Source organism: Galleria mellonella, unplaced genomic scaffold (genome assembly GCF_026898425.1).
Source record: "Galleria mellonella isolate WM207_F2 unplaced genomic scaffold, CSIRO_AGI_GalMel_v1 utg184, whole genome shotgun sequence".
Taxonomy (NCBI): domain Eukaryota; kingdom Metazoa; phylum Arthropoda; class Insecta; order Lepidoptera; family Pyralidae; genus Galleria; species Galleria mellonella.
The window spans coordinates 1581945-1601012 of NW_026442025.1; the positions used below are offsets into that span (position 1 = coordinate 1581945).

Consider the following 19068-nt stretch of genomic DNA (forward strand, 5'->3'; position numbering starts at 1 on the left):
TCGTCTCAATGTTAGTGGTCAATATACAGTGTCAACGAAAATTGTAACCAAAGACATTGAGTATGCAATTAATAAAATGAAGAAAGGTAAATCACCGGGGCACGACCACCTCAGCATTGAGCACCTGAGACATGCTGGCTCTCATCTTCCACGGGTACTCGCAATGCTATTCAATGTATGTGTGAGTCACTCGTATTTGCCTCCAGATTTGATGTCGACTCTGGTGATACCCATTGTCAAGAGCAAGACGGGAGATATAAATCAAATTATAGACCCATTTCCTTGGCAACTATTATAGCCAAGGTGTTTGATAGTGTGCTGAACTATTACTTACATAATCATATAAACCTTCATGACGGACAGTTTGGTTTTCGGCCCGGATTGTCTACCGAGACTGCTATATTTAGTTTAAAGCACACTGTCAAATATTATACTGACAGACAGACTCCAGTTTATGCCTGTTTTCTAGATCTCTCGAAAGCTTTCGATATGGTGTCGTATGACGTTTTATGGCAGAAATTAAATGATACCGGGCTGCCTCCAGAGTTGATTTCGGTTTTTAAATATTGGTACCTTGAACAGGAGAATCGTGTGAGATGGGCAGATGAGCTCTCGGAGCCATACAGATTGGAGAGTGGGGTGAGACAGGGAGGGTTAAGCTCACCTTTACTTTTTAACCTATACATGGATTCACTGATCGAGCGACTCAGTGGCATGCGCGTTGGCTGTTACGTGGACGGCGTTTGTGTTAATAACCTCAGCTATGCTGATGACATGGTGTTGCTGGCTCCCTCGGTCAGTGCATTAAGAAAACTGCTCGCTGTGTGCGAGTCGTATGCTATTTCACACGGTTTGATATACAATGTAAAGAAAACTGAGTACATGGTCTTTAAGGCGGGTACCAAGTGTCCAACATATATACCTCCTATTATGTTGGATAGTGTTCCAATTAGAAGAGTGCATCAATTTAAATACCTTGGTCACCTGGTGACCACCAGCCTTAGAGACGATGTAGATATGGAGAGGGAGCGTAGGGCTTTGTCGGTCCGAGCCAATATGTTGTCTCGCCGATTTGCGCGATGTACAGATGCAGTAAAAATAACACTATTTAAAGCGTATTGTACATCGTTGTATTCGGCGAGTCAGTGGTTCCAGTATACTCGGGGGGCCTGCAATGCCTTGCGTATCCAATTTAATAATAGTTTCAGGTTACTGTTGCGGCTTCCGCGCTTCTGTAGCGCCTCAGCGATGTTTGCCGACGCTCGCACAGATAGTTTTGACGCAGTCTGGCGAAAAAAGACAGCTTCGTTTTTACGTCGAATACGCGGGAGTAGCAACAGTATCCTGAACATGTTTGTTAATAAATTGGATAGTCCTCTCGTGAAAATGCTCTCCGAGAGGACTAGATCATTATTAGTAATTAAGTATTAACATAGTTTTTAAGTACACTTACTAACAAGAATGGATCCCAGTTATCTAAAAATAAATAAATAAATAAAAAATAAAAAAATGATCTGAGGACTTCAAAAATTTCTTTATTCACAGTGCGAAAATTTAAAAAGATTTCATTTGAGCTTTAGTTCAGCTCTGTATGATGATTTGGTGCAGTTATCAACGATCAAAGCAAAAAAGTCCATTTTAAGTTTGACAATCAATTACTTGGGAACTAATGATGGTACAGGAAATTAATGTAGGGTTTTGGAAACTGCGAAAAATTCTACGAAAAAATATTTTTTTTTCGAAGTGATAATGTTGACTGAAAAAAAGTTAATTTATTAAAATTAAAAAAAAGTTATTACAAATTGTAAAATTATTAAAAGTTATTTCTTGAATTTAAGTATATTCGGAAAAATTCGTATAACTTCGGATATAATGTACGAACGAAGGATATCGCCGATCAAAGTGTCCATAATAATCTCTCAAAGTTGCAAAGCGCCGCGATTTTGTTTTCTTAGTACCCCGAAAGTTTAAATTGATCGTTGCCGTCAAAAATTATGAAAACAAGCAATTTTTTTTCATTTTTACCGAAGGTGACAATACTCAGGCAGCTCTTTATCTAAAAGCTCATCAACAATAAGGTTCCACAACGTGGGTCCACAAACCGAATCCTGCATGCATCCCCGAGTGAGCTTTTTTTATGCAACTTAGAATGTTAAACAAGCTGACGGCCCGCCTGATGGAATGTGGTAACCGTCGCCTATAAACATGAGCAGTACCATGAACATAACAGAGTATACTGTTTCGCCCATGATACCCCCCATGCGTTGTCATTCCTGAGGACTCAGGTGTTATTTCTCTGTACCCTGTAAATTCACGCCATATCCCACCCTTCAAACCGAAACACAACCATTACATTGTGTCAAAATGTAAGATTTTACAATGTAGCATTAAATTGAATATTACAAATAATGAATAACATATATACATATATATTTATTATATTTTACAATCAACAATGCTACCTTCATCCATAATACATATACATCAAACTTATTTGTAAATTCAAGTATTTACGTTAATCACCAAGTACAAAAATCATTTACAGAGTAATAGCATTGTTCCAATAAAAGGGAACGTAGTTTAATTTTAAAAGAATTACAATTTTGTACAATTTTCAATTGTACAGGTAATCTGTTTAATAACACTACTATCTAATGACGTGTACTGTATTTGACAATGTTCAGACGAGATATAAACTTAGCACTAACATCCTACCTCCTAACGATTTTTTATCTCTTATTCTTTTTTTTATTTTACAACACATGGGACAAACGAGCATGCGGCTCCTCTGATGGTAAGTGACTACCGCCGCCCATGATCACCCACAACACCTACGGCTTTGCAGGTGTGCTGCCGGCCTTTTAAAAAAGGAATATGCTCTTTTCTTGAAGGTTATGTTGTCGTATCGGTTCGGAAATACTGCTGCTGAAAGTTGATTCCAAAGAGTGGTTGTGCGTGGGATAAAGTGCCTTGAAAAACGCACGGTGGAGAACCGCCACTCGTCCAGATGGTTGGGATGAAATTTTAATTTATGGCGGGTTGTTTTAAGAAGCGGTTTCAGTTTTAAGAAGAGTAATCAAAATCAGTAAGGACAACTAGTATATAAAAGTTTAGAACCATTAAAATTGCGATCTTTTTAAAATATTCTCTGCAGAATTTAATTTAATTATCTTTAATAGATTAGAAGGACAGTCTATATGTACAAATCTCTTGGTTATCGCCGGTCACCAAGCGTGGTCGAACGCGCCCTCAATATCCAATGAAATAACAATGGCTTGTTCTTCGTTGATCCGGAATTTCTTAATTTTATTAAATGCGCTAAGCAGGGCATCAATTGTGGAAGTGCCAGTTTTGAAGCCATATTGTTTGCAATTGTGTTTGTTGCACGTTTACATAAATCAGTCTCTGTATGATGAGCTTTTTAAACGTTTTAAGTTATTTATTAGACCAATGAATTTATATGCATTTAAGTTAGTCTAGAGCAATTTTTTAGGCGTCGGCAAAATTTGTATTATAGCCGTTTTCCATACGTCTGGAAAATAACCGAGTTCTAGCCAACAGAATCGCAGATAGTTGCTGCGTTCGGATTTATTCGTGTGTTATCAGCCGCTCTCGGTTACCATTGAAATGAAATTGCAACCGACGGCTGACTGGGCTGTACAGAGCGAGCGAATACAGTACATAGGGGGGAAAGGGGTTGTTAGTAATGGAGACTGAGAATCCCATTGCTAGCAATATACCCAACCAGGTCGACCTCCTAGCGGTTCTCCCTAGGAACTATCATGGTTAATTCCTGATGAATTCATCATGATGGGCTAACTGGCCTGTTTTCATTCTCATCTATCACCCTTCACTGGTGCTCCGCCAGCGTATCCCGTTAGCGCAGGCGGGGTTACCATACCATTTTCACCCATCAAAAAATAATACAGTACATAGGAGTTATAGCTACCTCCCGCAAATACTTAGGTTGTGGAATGATCTTCCTGCCGAAGCTGTCCCTAGAGATTACAGCATGGGGTTCTTCAAAAACGGCTTATCAAGGTTTCTTAAGGGTCTACCTTGATGTTACATGCATCTATAGGCTACGGTAACTCTGTTTACCATCAGATAGGTCGTATGCTTCTTTACCACTATAGTAATATAAAAAGAATAAATGGAATTTTTCAAATGGCTAAACCCATACAAACCCATAGAATACTTAAAATCCTAATTACGCGTCACAGGTAATAAATAATAATGCCATAATAAAGTAAGATTTACCCAAATTCACCCTGAAATATATTATCTTGTGGATAGCACTCGTTTGATATCGTAAATTATGACATGTCAGCCAAATGAAGCGATTAGGCGCGAGGGATTCACGTTCCACGGTACATATAATGCGATTGAACAATCTAGATAATTTCCTCTATTTAAAAATGCACCGCCTACTTATTTCTCTGTTCGCCCAATAGTTGACTGGTAGAGAACACCGTCCGGTGTTAAGTCCGCCAAGCAATAGTGTCTCTTTAAACATTACCAATGTATGGTAAGCGAAGAAACAATTTATGAAAGTTAATAGAAAATCAACTATTAAATAGATATATAACTGTAAGTATGTACATTATTCTAAGAAGATTTAATATTACATGTAAATAATATCATTAAGTCGTCAAACTGAGATACCCAAATCCCAGTAATTTCAGAAAAGTTCATTTTTTTACGCTACTTAGAATGGCAAACAAGCTGACAGCCCATCTGATGGAAAGTGATAACAGTCGCCTATAGACATAAGCAGTACCATGCACATAACAGAGTATACTGTTTCGCTCATAATACCGCCCATGCGTTGCCATTTCTGAGGACTCAGGTGTTATTCCTCTATACCTTGTCAATTCACTGTTATATCTCACCCTTCAAGCCGAAAGACAGCCATGCAAACACAATTGATTTAGGGTAGAAACACGAATGAGACAGAGGTACCCAAGCAAGCGACTTTTGTACAAAGTCTCCCTCTAGTCTAGTCTAGTCTCATTTGCTAAACTAGACTCGAGAGATTAGTAGATTGGCCCTATCAAGAGTCGAACTCAGGACCTCGTTTACGTAAATCAACTGTACATACTGGTTCTTTTATTTATGTTGTTATTAACTTTAAATAAAAATACAGTCTATTGACGTGATTATTGATGAATTATTGATATGATATTTATGTTATTAATCATTTATTTTCAATTTTCTTTTTATAAAAAACAAAAATTATAAATGTATATGAAGGTTCATTTTGTTCAAACAACAAAAAGTACCAAGACTGTTGATCGCCGTAGACGAAGCGGCAAGCTAGCGTTGGGATGCAGTTGGCGTGACACTGCAAACGTCCTTCAGGAATTAATTATGGTTGCATATCTGTTTTGACACTACTCCATACAGCTGGTAGCTATTTATCAGCTACTTACAGCTTCTATTAAAGGCTCTTACGATTAATAAAGGACAGCTGTGCATATAATTTATGTTATGCACTTACAATACTCGCCGTGTGGTTCCGGCATAGAATAGGCCATCCCTTCCTTTCCCGTAGGTGTTTTAAAAGCCAACTAATGGAGGGCGAGGGATGAGCAGCAGCGTCCCTCTTAACATATCTCTAAAGCCTAACTGCAGTTGCCAACTTGCCTGCCAAGCGTGGCATGGCAATACTGGCAAAATTCCCCATATGGGGAAGGCTTATGTCCAGCAGTGGACATTTAACGGCTGAAATAATAATAAAAAACTTACAATACAGTTTAAAAGTTTATTTTTGCCTATTTTAAATGGAAAACAAGCGACTGTACAATTAATGGGAAGTGATGACTGTTATTTATGAACATGTACAGTGGCATGGGTATCATGGAATAATTTACCCATGGTACTCTTACGCGTAATCAGAGAACTAAGGTATCATGCTTATATGCTTTATACCATATCAGCCATCATGATAAACATAAGCATCTGTCGTAGTAATTTTTTTTTAATGGGTGATAATGGAATGGTAACCCTACCCGTGTTATCGGTATACACCGGCGGGGCACCAGTGAAAGATGATAAGTGAGGATGAAGCAGGTCAGTTAGCCCATTCCGACGAATTCAACAAGAATTGTTCACGATGGTTTTGGTTTCCAGGGGGAACCACGTGGAGGTCGACCTGATAGTGTATTGCTAGCAATGGGTTCATTAGACGCCGTTACTAATAATCCCTTCCCCCCTGTCGTAGTAGTTGCTATGCTCAGCAGGCAGGTTAGCAAACGCAGTTAGACTTTGGTGACGTTTTAAAATGGTCGCTGCTATCCGTTCTTCGAGGATTAAGTTCCCTTAGTCGTCTCTTACGACGTTACTGGCAACATTTGACAAAACTTCCTAATTGGAGAAGCCTATGTCCAGCGGTGGGCAATTGACGGCTAATATAATAATGATAATTAAAAAGCGTAATGAGTTATATTAGTATAAGAGGATCAACATTTTTTTTTTGTGACAAAAACTACAACAAAATTGACATAAATTTTTTTTTTATACAACTTAGAATGGCAAACAAGCTGACGGTTCACCTGATGGAAAGTGGTGACCGTCGCCTATGGACATGAGCAGTACCGTGGACATAACGGAGTATACTGTTTCGCCCATGATATACTCCCGTGCGTTGCCATTCCTAATGACTCAGGTGTTATTCCTCCGTACCCAGTAAATTCACTCCATATCCCACCCTTCAAACTGAAACACAGCCATGCAAACGCAGCTGCTTCACGGTTGAAACACGAATGGGACAGAGGTACCCAAGCAATCGACTTTTGTACAATGTCTCCCTCTGGTAAAAATGTTGAACAAACAACACAAAACAATAAAGGAACATTCCTTTGGTGAAAACGTTTAGTTTAGTTGATAACGCTCCGTTTAAAGGATGCTTACTATTTCGGTATCACCCTGTGTATGTAGTAGGTGGGAGCCAATTAAGAAAAGCAAACTTGCTGTAACTGTAGACTCAGTTTACTTTTCCAAAGTGGCTCCATCTGGTGAGCTGTGGCCTCAAATGTTCATTGTTAACTTACTCATAATACTGACTATCTTAAGGGCTAGACGAATTATATAACTGTATGGTACATTGCAGATATGAGTGCATTAAATTTTATTTTACTTTTAACGCTGCAAGAAACACGTAGATTTTTTTTTTATTTTATTAAAGTTAACAAACAGTAATACAATATATAATTATAATAAGATTACATTTAAATGTGATTAATAGTACTACCAACAACGTTAACTACAGATTGCTATATAAAGAAAGAAAGTATATAAACATGCAAATATTGCCTAGAATAGGAGCTGACCATTGTATCTATTAATTAAGTTAAATTTATAAATAACATTGACACAACCACATCACCAAATTGTACAAATTGTATAAAACAAACAAAAGAAAAAGATATTTAAATATACATATGTATTTTATAATTTACTAATTATGTGCACGCATTACTAAATTCGTGAGAGAGGGAGGACGTTACTAATTGTTTAGCTACCATTTATTTTAAAGTTTAGTAGCAAATATATCAATATTATAAAATTTGTCAGTATATATTTTTAAAATTAAAATTAATTATAAAATAATAAATATATATAATAATATGGAAATAAAAATGACCAGGTCAACGCTTTATCCTATTTATTTTTAAACTTAACTTGCTTACACCTTCTCCGGCAAAGCAACCGTTTCAAATTAAAAAAATACTTGTTCATTCCGCAATTATGTTACATTTTATTCTTTCCCATACATCCATTTCCCTCATACATGTTGTGTTTCGATTCACTATATATATATATATATATATATATATATATATATATATATATATATATATATATATATATATATATATATATATATATATATATATATATATAATAATCTAGCCATGCAAAGCCGGGCCGAGTTTCTAGTTTTAAAAACGAAAACAGACCAATAGATTATAAAATATTTTATCTGAATTGAAAATCTAATTTATTCTTGTCTTATTTGATAAATAATATTGTCGCGTCACTTCAACGAAATTATTCTTTTAAATATAATATAAGACAGAAACAAAAAAATAATCCACAGCAATAAATAAACATTTGTTCTAATAATTTACTCAATTTATTACAAATAAGTATTTCAAATAGAAAAATATCCCGAGACTGTTTAGTGAAATAGGACAGTACGGATTAAGTGAGGATTAAGTTAAATTTACATTGACAGATTAGACAGATTCATATTCTGAAATGGCAAATTTTTTAACTGCCATATTTTTGTATCTATGATTCCCTCTATTAAAATAAACTATTAAAGTATTATTTTTACCAGAGGGACAGAGAGACTTTGTACAAAAGTCGATTGCTTAGGTACCTCTGTCCCATTCGTGTTTCAACCGTGAAGCAGTTGTGTTTGCATGGCTGTGTTTCGATTTGAAAGGTGGGATATGGCGTGAATTTACAGGGTACAGAGGAATAACACCTGAGTTCTCAGGAATGGCAGCGCATGGGGGGTATCATTGGCGAAACAGTATACTCTGTTATGTTCATGGTACTGCTCATGTCTATAGGCGACGGTTACCACTTAACATCAGGTGGGCCGTCAGGTTCTATGCCATTCTAAATTATATAAAAAAAAATGTATTAATATATTAAGTATGTGAAATACTTTTTAAAATTAGGGTACGATGGGACTGACATATCTTTATAGAATAAAGGCCTCTAAATAAAAAAAAAGATAAAAAAAAAAAAGATTAGATAGATGATAAAACAGCCAGACTTATCAGATGGAGTCTTTGTCCAATTCATGTTTCTGTCGTGAAGCAGTTGTGTTCGTATGGATGTGTTCCGGTTTGAAGGGTTGGTTATGGCAGTGAAAGTATATGGTACAAAGTGCATAATACCTTAATCCTCGGGGGGAAAAGGATTGTTAGCAATGGAGTTTGACAGCCCCATTGCTAGCAATATCCTAGCCCTATCAGGTCGACCCCCACGTGGTTCCCCCTGGAAACCATCGTGAACAATTCTTGTTGATTTCGTCACGATGGGCTAACTGGCCTGCTTCGTCCTCACCTATCATTCTTCACTGGTGCCCCGCCGGTGTATACCGATAGCGCGGTGGGTTATTATTCCATTATCAACCGTTAAAAAAAAATGAAAAATATAATATGTAAAAGTCATGCGAACAAAGTCGCAGGCACAGCTACTACTTTACACATTCATAGGCGTTTAGAAAAGTAATCTTGCTATTTTCGGTGATATCAAATATCTGAATACTTTGCAGATGACTTTGGCAGTCAATAATGGCAGAAAACAGTTTAGAATCTTAGCAAATACACCCTTACTGATCTCAAATACTATTTAGACACTTAACGCTGAGGTGGCAAGGCTCAAATTTGCATAACGATTTATTTTAGTATCAGTAGAAATTCATGTACTTCGTGGGATTTCATGTGGTCTCACTATAAGCGTTTTATCTTTATGCGATTTCTATGATGACAGTTCTTAATTCACCTACATTTTTTGCATATATGCTGCGTAATATCTTTAGCAATTCTGAACCGATATTTGAGTAAATCGAAGAAAAAAATCCCGTAATCGGTTTTTTTTTTGATGGGTGAAAATGATATAGTAACCCCGCCTGCGCTAACGGGATACACTGGCGGAGCACCAGTGAAGAGTGATAGATGAGAATGAAAACAGGCCAGTTAGCTCATTATGATGAATTTATCAGGAATTAACCATGATAGTTTCCAGGGAGAACCGCGAGGTCAACCTGGTTGGGTATATTGTTAGCAATGGGATTCTCGGTCTCCATTACTAACAATCCCTTCCCCCCTGTGATCGGTTCATATCTAATTTTATCACGGTAGATGCGGCTGTTTTTTATTCTGATGAAAATCATACCGTACCGACTTGCGAAACAGTATTATTCTGTAAAACATATAATTTAAATTAAGCGCATATTGTCTGTTCAACCTTGCTTTATAGCAAAATTTATTAATATTTACTAAATGTAAAATACCATATATAAATTTTATATTATATGTACTCACATTGTAAATTTCTTGTATTAAATAAATAAATAAATTATAATAAATAAATAAATCCGAGATGTTTAGGCGGTATCAAAAGTCTTATATTATGTATTTGTATACACTTGTATGATAATTACTCGTAAATTAAATAAAAAATAACAATTATCGCAAACGATGATTATAGTAAATCCATTAAATTCGTATTAAACTTATGAAAAACGTATTAATACCGTGTGGTTCCGGCATAGAATGAGCCACCGTTTCCTAGCAGGTGAGTGTTCTAAGAGGCGACAAAAGGAATGGACAGAAGCGTCACTGTTAAAATATTACCAAATTCGAACTGCAACTGCCAACCCGTTTGCCAAATGTGGCAACGACTAGCAAAACCTTCCAAGCAGAAGGCGTATGTTCAGCAATGGATAGTTAATGGCTGATATGATGACGATGATAAACATACAGTAATTACTGAAATTATTTTCAGATTTCAATAATAATTTAAATATATATATATATATATATATATATATATATATATATATATATATATATATATATATATATATATATATATATATATATATATATAATTCTACATTGAAATATTTATTATTAAAATTTATTAAATGTACAAACTCGCTATCACAGAGGCCATACCCGTAAGCGTCTTCGAGTAAACGACTCCAGACGCCATCTTGCGGCGGAAATTATCAGCTATGCGGCAAATGCTCTCTCGATACCGCTTATCTGCTCCGTAGTCTTGGTACCGATGAGCTGGATAAGGTTGGCCCTGGAAGGTAAGAGGTACCTATATCCGTTTTTGAGTTGATATTTTCTTGATGTCTCAACACAAAATATGTATTATCTATTTTTGGAAAAATACATAATGTCCTTATCATTTCAGCCTTTAATTGTCCACAGCTGAACATAAGCCTCCCCTTTGGGGGGTTTTACCATGATTTAGTAGTTGCCACGCTTGGCAGGCAAGTTACCACCGCAGTTAGGCTTTGGTGGTGTTTTAAAAGGGACGCTGCTGCCCATCCCTCGACCATTATGTTCTTTTAGTCGCCTCTTATAACACCCACGGTAAAGGAATAGGTAGCCCATTCTATGTCAAGAGCACACAGCATATATGATTTTTTTTTATACAACTTAGAATGGCAAACAAGCTGACGGCCCATCTGATTGAGAAAGTGGTAACCGTCGCCTTTAGACATGAGCAGTACCATGGACATAACAGAGCATACTGTTTCGCCCATGATACCCCCCCATGCGTTGTCATTCCTGAGGACTCACATATTATCCCTCTGTACCCAGTAAATTCACGCCATATCCCACCCTTCAAACCGAAACACAGCCATGCAAACACAACTGCTTCACGGTTGAAACACGAATGGAACAGAGGTACCCAAGCAATCGACTTTTGTACAAAGTCTCCCTCTGGTAGTACTAACATTCTACTAATTAAATTTAATATTTGTAAAGTTATTTATTACGCCATCACATTTCACCGACTGATCTGAATGGAACCCAATCATTATTGTGTTCAGGGACAAAACACCGTCACAGAATCACTTCGCAACGCTTGATCATTTTCAATAAAACACCATTGCTTATACCCGAAATTAAATAGAAACGAAACAAAGATAAATTTGGATCTATTCTACAACTCCGCCCGCAATTCCTAATTCGTTCGGACAAAAGCAGTCGGCTTCAATGGCGAATACCAAATAATATCTTAAAGCGAATCTCATTCGGCTAAGTTAAGACACTTATTTAATGTCCGATCATTTGGCCGATCGCTCTTCATTTCCTCACTAAGATGGGATCATTTGGGCACCCGCGTTTGCCCCGGGAAAATGATAAACCCTCCTTTGAGCTGAGTTTTTTCGACTTAGTCAAGATAATTAAGGTCTCACTGGTTAGATGGTGCGAATTCTGTTGACAAATCTAATGGTAATATGTTAGAAATGAAGACTCGACTGTAACATCTATTTTTTTATTACTTGGCCACAACAGAATATCAGAGTTTTTGCTCTTTTGAAGGCAAAGCAATAAACTGAGTTGTGACCTTTTTGTGTTACTATGGCACGTGCATGAAGAAAACAAAAAGGAAATATTTGTTTTATATATTTTGCTTTTCATTCTTTTATCTCTGTTATTATCTGTGTATTATGTGTATGTTTGTATTGTCATTTGTATGCTGTAAGTAATGTAAATAAATTACCTAATTAAATATTTTACCAGAGGGAGACTTTGTACAAAAGTCGATTGCTTGTGTACCTCTGTCCCATTCGTGTTTCAACCGTGAAGCAGTTGTGTTTGCATGGCTGTGTTTCTAAATGTGTGTGTGTCTAAAGTATTATTCATAACGTATTATATTTAATTTATCGTGTATTGCATGCTTTCTGTTTTTACTTAATAATTAGCTGATAGTGAATGCCCTACGGCATCAAGCTCGCCATCTGTACAAATATTATTGGGCAATAAAAAGTAAATAAATAAATAAATATCCGCGCAAACTTTCACGTTACTAATAGTAGTCGATTTCTTAATGTCTTACTCTATTAATTTACTAATGAGGGGTAAATTATAGAGAAGTTGCTCATTGTATTTTGCTACCAATTGTTATCAATGTACTAATCACAAAACAAATGATCGGTTGTTAATTTCAAAGAAAAGCTATTTTTATACTACCGAGAATAGGAAACGAGTTGACAGCCCACCTGCTAGTAAACAGTAACCGTTACAGTAGAGATTACAGAATATACTGTGCCACCCATAGTGTTTGTTCTTACATTATATTAGTAAGAAAACAGATCAGGTTCTTCTAAAATGAATTAGAACTGCTTCTTAATATTCGACTAGTTTGAAACTTTGCATACACCTTTAGTTCTGGAGTTCGAAACCGTATATTGGGAACTTAGATTATATAGATAGAGTGTCTTCATACAAATGTTTCTTGAAAAGCGGCTCAACTTTTTCATACGGGGGAAAAGGGGTTGTTAGCAATGGAGTTTAACAGCCCCATCCTTAGCATGTGGAGGTCGACCTAATAGGACATATGCCCTACACATGATTCCTCCTAGAAACCATCGTGAACAATTCTTGTTGAATTCGTCACGATGGGCTAACTGACCTGCTTTATCCTCACCTACTATCCTTCATTGGTGCCCCGCCGGTGTATACCGATAGCGCGCATAGGGTTACCATTCCATTATCACCCATTAAAAAAAACTTTTTCATACAGTTTTGTGTGATAAATAGTTATGAATGTTTCCTTTATAATTTCTATAATTATTATGTGTTATAATTTTTGCATCATTTTAATGGGTAAAAACTCGTTTTATTTATTAAATAATTTAATATAGATACGTCAAGATACATTATGTGCATAAGTATATAGAATGCTCATAATTTATGGTAACAATTAGCTGATAAAAACTTAACCCGTTTTTGAGACTCGATGCTCTAACTATATAATCAAAATAGAGATATTAACGAAATGGCCGTCGTCACAAGATGGCGGTTTGTATATATATCCACCTTACTAATATATATATTAAACAAAATAGCTTAGGTTTTAAAGACAAAAATCCTCAACAATTAATAAAGAAAAAGAAAACAATTAAAAAGTTTAAAAAGTAAGTAACAATAAAATAAATAACATAATTTTAAAATGGCCGCAGTCATAAGATGGCGGATTATTTAAAAGTTTGTAAATAAAAGGAATGTTTTTAAACAGCCTTGTATCGCAATATCATATCAGAATACTTCAGTTATCCGTTTATAAGCGACTCAAACATATTAAAACGACCAAGTCAATATAAGAGTTAATAAAGCCGGGCTGTTGACCGGATATATATTAAATTACGATACGATATTTCGTAAAAGCAAATAATATAAGAGACGACTCATTCGTTGGTTCAACTATGGGTACTCTCGTCCGTAGCGATGTTTGTCAATTTGTAATGTCGAAAGGTTGTAACGATGGATGAATGTTTGCTGTTCTTTTACGCAAACTCTACAGAATAAAACTAAACTAATTTTGATACAAAGGTAGGTTATATCCAAAATTAGTACAATATGATACTTTACATACTAATTGACGTAAGTATTGTACCAAACACAACTTATTGTTGTATAATATTGATATATTTGCTACGAAACTTTCAAAAAAATGGTAGCTAATAAACAATTAGTAACCTCCTCCCTCTCTCACGAATTTAGTAATGTGTATATATATATATATATATATAATACAAAAAGCTATTGTTTGTTTATTTAATCGAATAGTGGCGACTCGACCACTTAGACGGTATTACTCAGGTCGAATTAACCAATACATGAGATGGCATTGTACGAAACAACTTGTTATCTACAATATGAAAAGATCCTGTTTGTTTGTTTAATCGAATAGTGGCGACTCGATCACTTGGATGATATTAATCCGGTCGGGTCAACCACATCATGAGATGGCGGTGTACCAAACACAATTTGTTTCCTGCGATAAGAAAAGCTATTGTTTGTTTGTTTAATCGAATAGTGGCAACTCGACCACTTGGACGATATTACTCAGGTCGGGTCGACCAATACATGAGATGGCATTGTACCAAACACAACTTGTTATCTGCAATAGGAAAAGCTATTGTTGTTTGAACGATTCCAACAGGATATTATTTTATTTTTTACCAGAAGGTTACCACGCGGATTCGCTCGCGTGTAACCGGTAATCCTACTATCCCGATGAGTATTTATGGGAAATACACCCCCTTGTTATTTTTTTGTTTATAACCTTGCTGGCTGTCCTTCGCGGCTTTGCTAGCATGCTTCAGTATATAAATTATCCTATGTGTATTAATCCTAAATTTGATCCAAATCCGTATAGCAGTTTAGTCGTGATTGAGTGACAAATATTCAAACATTTTTACAAATTTTAAGTATTTATATATCAAAATATATAAATCTGTTGTATTTGTTAGGCTAGTGGTATATACAGAGCATCTTCAGTCATTTGAAAATCTACCTACCAACCAACATGTACCTTCTGCCAAAATATACAAATACACAAAATAATATATATTTTATATATTGTGTTTATTAATATGGATCTAAAAATATAACAACAAATGTAAGTAATTCAGTATCAGTACAAAACCGGTAGCAGTAATAGCAGTAAACGTTTTGACAACCCTAATAGTCAAAGAGCCAATCACTTAAATGTCCTTAATTGACAAAGTAATAACATTTTATTGTACACTATGTCGTAGTGTAAAACGTGTAATATGAATAGAACGTAATTCAAAATTTCAAACAACTTACGTTATCCCATATGGTCTAGTGGCTAGGATACCTGGCTTTCACCCAGGAGGCTCGGGTTCGATTCCCGGTATGGGAATTTCCTCTTTTATGTTTATTTTATACCCTATATACCTATATATCTTTTTTCAGCGAAATACTTTGATCTAATCTTAAATAAGTACAAATTTTGTTTAAGTACAAATCTATATTTTAAAATGACTACAAAATGGAAGGAAATTTTCAATTCGTCTATTTGTGTTTGTGTTAGATCAATATAGATGTCGCTATTCTGAACAAAATTTAATAAATTCTCTTTAAAATTGTTATCGTGCTTACGTATTTCATTGCGAAGTAGAAAAATATTTTGCTCCACAGCAATATGGAGCAAAATCTAGTGCAAACATTTATAATAAACATTATTCGTTTTAAATTAAAAAATCGTCCAAGTCAATATTATTTTCAATATATTATATTATTAATAATATATTACAATTAACTCTAATTATCATAATATATATTTTTTTAATATTTTTTAATTCAATTCACTCATAATTGTATTTTCTGATATTGCTCACAACTTGGGTTACATGTTTATTTTTATTATTTACTTAATTTTCTTGCACTGTATAACTATGTTAAAGTGAATGCTGTGAATACCTATAATAGGCGTGTGCATTAATATTGTATTATATTTAATGTTGTTATACCTATATGTTATAATGCAATATGCTGTTGGTGTTCCTTAAATAAATAAATAAATAAATAAATAAATAAAAATATTTTTTGTTTTTTTTTCCGCTTCTTGTTTTGACGTTGTTTGTCTTGAAACAAAATATACTGCTTATATGTATTGTAAATTATTACAGTAGTTGCAAAACCTATAACTTAACATAGAAATATATTAAGTGCCCAAAGCGATATAAAACTAAACTTGTTTGCATAGGATAACATGAATTTATGTGGGTTTATTGTATTTTATGTCTCTCGACCATTAAATTTGAATAACGCTTTAAAACACCATTACCAGAGAGAGACTTTGTACTAAACTCGTTTGCTTGGGTACCTCTGTCTCATTCGTGTTTCTGCTGTGAAGAAGTTGTATTTAAATGGCTATGTTTAAAAGGAGTAAAGAGTTTTTTTTTTTTTAATAGATTACAATAGAGTAGTTACCCCGCCTGCGCTAACGGTATACACTGGCGGGGCACCAGTGAGGGGTGATAGGTGAGAATGAAAAGGTAAATCAGTTAGCCCATCGTGCTGAATATACCTGAAATTTAGTGCGATTGTTTCCAGAGTGGACCACGTGGAGGTCGATCTGATAGGGTAAATTGCTAGCTATGTGACTGGTAGTCCGCATTATTAATAAACCCTCCAGGGGTAAAGAGGTTTCTTCAGAGTTCGGAACGCGCGTGTAATACCCCTGGTATTGCAGGCGTTCATAGGTTACGGTAACTGCTTACCATCAGGTGGGCCGTATGCTTGTTTGCCACCTGTTATAGTAGATACTTATCAACTATTACGACACACCTTCAACGGCGATCGGATCGGACCACCTAGCATGACGCAAGAAGGTGCGCTACCGAGAAAGACACCTGCGTCGAGTGAGCATTTCAATTCCCGCAGCAAAAACACCCATTTCCTTTACGTTTGATTTGATATAACTTCACTTACGGATCACACATCGATCTGAAGACACTTATTATTGTAATAATTAATTTTAGAAATAAATTTAGTTATATTTATAAAATTGGTTTTTTTTTGGTTCTTCCGCCAGCGACTTCAATAACTCACCTTAGTGGTTTAAAAAAATAAACATATATTATCTATACCTATTTAGAAACATATATGTATAATAAAATCGTTAACGATACAAAAAAACTACGAATGTACCGATACTATAAAACATATTGGGACAGAAATTTCACGAATCCAAAAATTAAAAAAACTACTTTTGAGTCTTCTTTTTGGGAGCGTATTTGGAAAGGTTGAAAACTTTCAACCGCTTTTCGACCAATGTTTCTTAGATAAAAATGTTCAGTTACGCTAGTAAAAAAAAACTCCTGATCAGTGCATCGATTTGACCCTATATTTACTGTAAGCACTACCATATATCTAAATTTCATACGAATATTTTTAAATAAACATGAATAACTATACAATCGCTCCCACTACACTTTGGTTCGTGTACCCTCAAATTTGATATCCATACATGTCCATGAGTTTACGGCCCAAGGCTCACAGTTTATGGCCACGTAAAAACTTCATTATTTTTTTTATCCAACTAAAACTTGCTTTCGGATAGTTTACGACTTTATGGCGATCGTTATTCGGCCGCTTTTGATAGGATAGGTGGGGTGTATTTTGCCTTTATTCGTATGTATATGTATATTAAAGCATCGTGGTAATTTATTTAATCCATTTATTACACATTGAAACATCATAGTGTTGCAGGCGTCTATAAGCTACAGTGACTGTTTACTATCAGACGGGCTGTATGCTTGTTTGCCTGCTTTGTTGTATAAAAAAAAACATTCACAACATTATGAATTATGCTAAAAATATGCAATACTAGCGGCCCGGTACATGTTTCGCTATGTATAAAGTGAAATAATAAAAAAATAATTTAATCACCGTTTGTATGAATGCACTCAACAATATGTTAAAAAATATAAACATAAAGCAATAATTATCGGTGACAATTTGCTTTAATCGAAGCACGTCCAAAATGAAATGCCCTCATGAATGACATAACGACATGCTTGTACTGTCAACACTGAAAAAAGTTTCAATTTGACAGCACAATCCCCATCTTAAAAAAAGTTTAAATTTGACACAAAAATCCATCAATTATTGAATTTTTTGAATTAATTTGTTAAAATATGTGATAAATGAAGAACCGCTCGACCGATTTTGTGCAAACTTCATCTACTAAATAGTCCGAACAAAGCGTAAACATTTGGTTTGGATAGGTGAGCACGTTCTTGAGTTATAAAATTACAACGAAAAGTGGCATTAATTTATATATATATATATATATATATATATAGATAAAGATTTTGACAAGTCCGTAGTGATAATAATTATAAATTTAATTAAATCCAGAGGGAGACTTTATACAAAAGTCGTTTGCTTGGGGACCTCTGTCCCATTCGTGTTTCAACCGTAAAGCAGTTGTGTTTGCATGGCTGTTTCGGTTTGAAGGGTGAGATATGGAGAAAATACATTACAATGGACGGTCTTATGGCTAAGAGCGATCTCTTCCATACAACTTTTGGATAAGTAAAATAGAAAACAAAAACAAACCAGCAACTAAACTAATTGCATAACATAACAAGCACGTGGTAATTACTAACCAGTTAATTTAGCTAACAGTTAGTTGTATGCGTTAATTACGATTTAACGAACAGCCGGCCTATGCGCGACTCGATTAATTTTCATTAAACCTTTGTACAGTCGAAAGAAAAGTTTAATTGACAAGACAATGATTAATTAAACCGGAACGGGTTGAGGTGTCCGAAAAAAATAATCGTAACCCTTTCATTTTATCAACCGACTCCAAAAAAGGAGGGTTTACAATGCGGTTGTATTGTTTTTAATGTTTGTTACTTTATAACTCGGTCAGCTCTGAATTGATTTGGCAAGTTCTGTTTTTATTTTTAAACATTTTAAAAAAGTTTCCTTGTAAGAACTGAGTGTTCGTACACGTATGATCGGGTTATGG

At 35.1% G+C, this 19068-nt stretch overlaps 1 long non-coding RNA gene and 1 other non-coding gene across 2 annotated transcripts in view; one reads left to right on the forward strand and one right to left on the reverse strand.

Moving 5' to 3' along the window:
* Positions 1 to 4830: 4830 nt before the first annotated feature.
* The window catches only part of LOC128200439 (uncharacterized), a 33089-nt gene continuing 18851 nt past the window's right edge, over positions 4831 to 19068 (reverse strand). The window contains exons 2-3 of the long non-coding RNA XR_008252724.1: positions 10704 to 10836; positions 4831 to 5724 (exon numbers count right to left, since the gene is read on the reverse strand). This is a non-coding gene — a long non-coding RNA (uncharacterized LOC128200439). The remainder of the gene's footprint in view (positions 5725 to 10703; positions 10837 to 19068) is intronic.
* Positions 15373 to 15444, forward strand: Trnae-uuc (transfer RNA glutamic acid (anticodon UUC)). The gene has a single exon. It is a non-coding gene; the product is annotated as a tRNA-Glu (tRNA).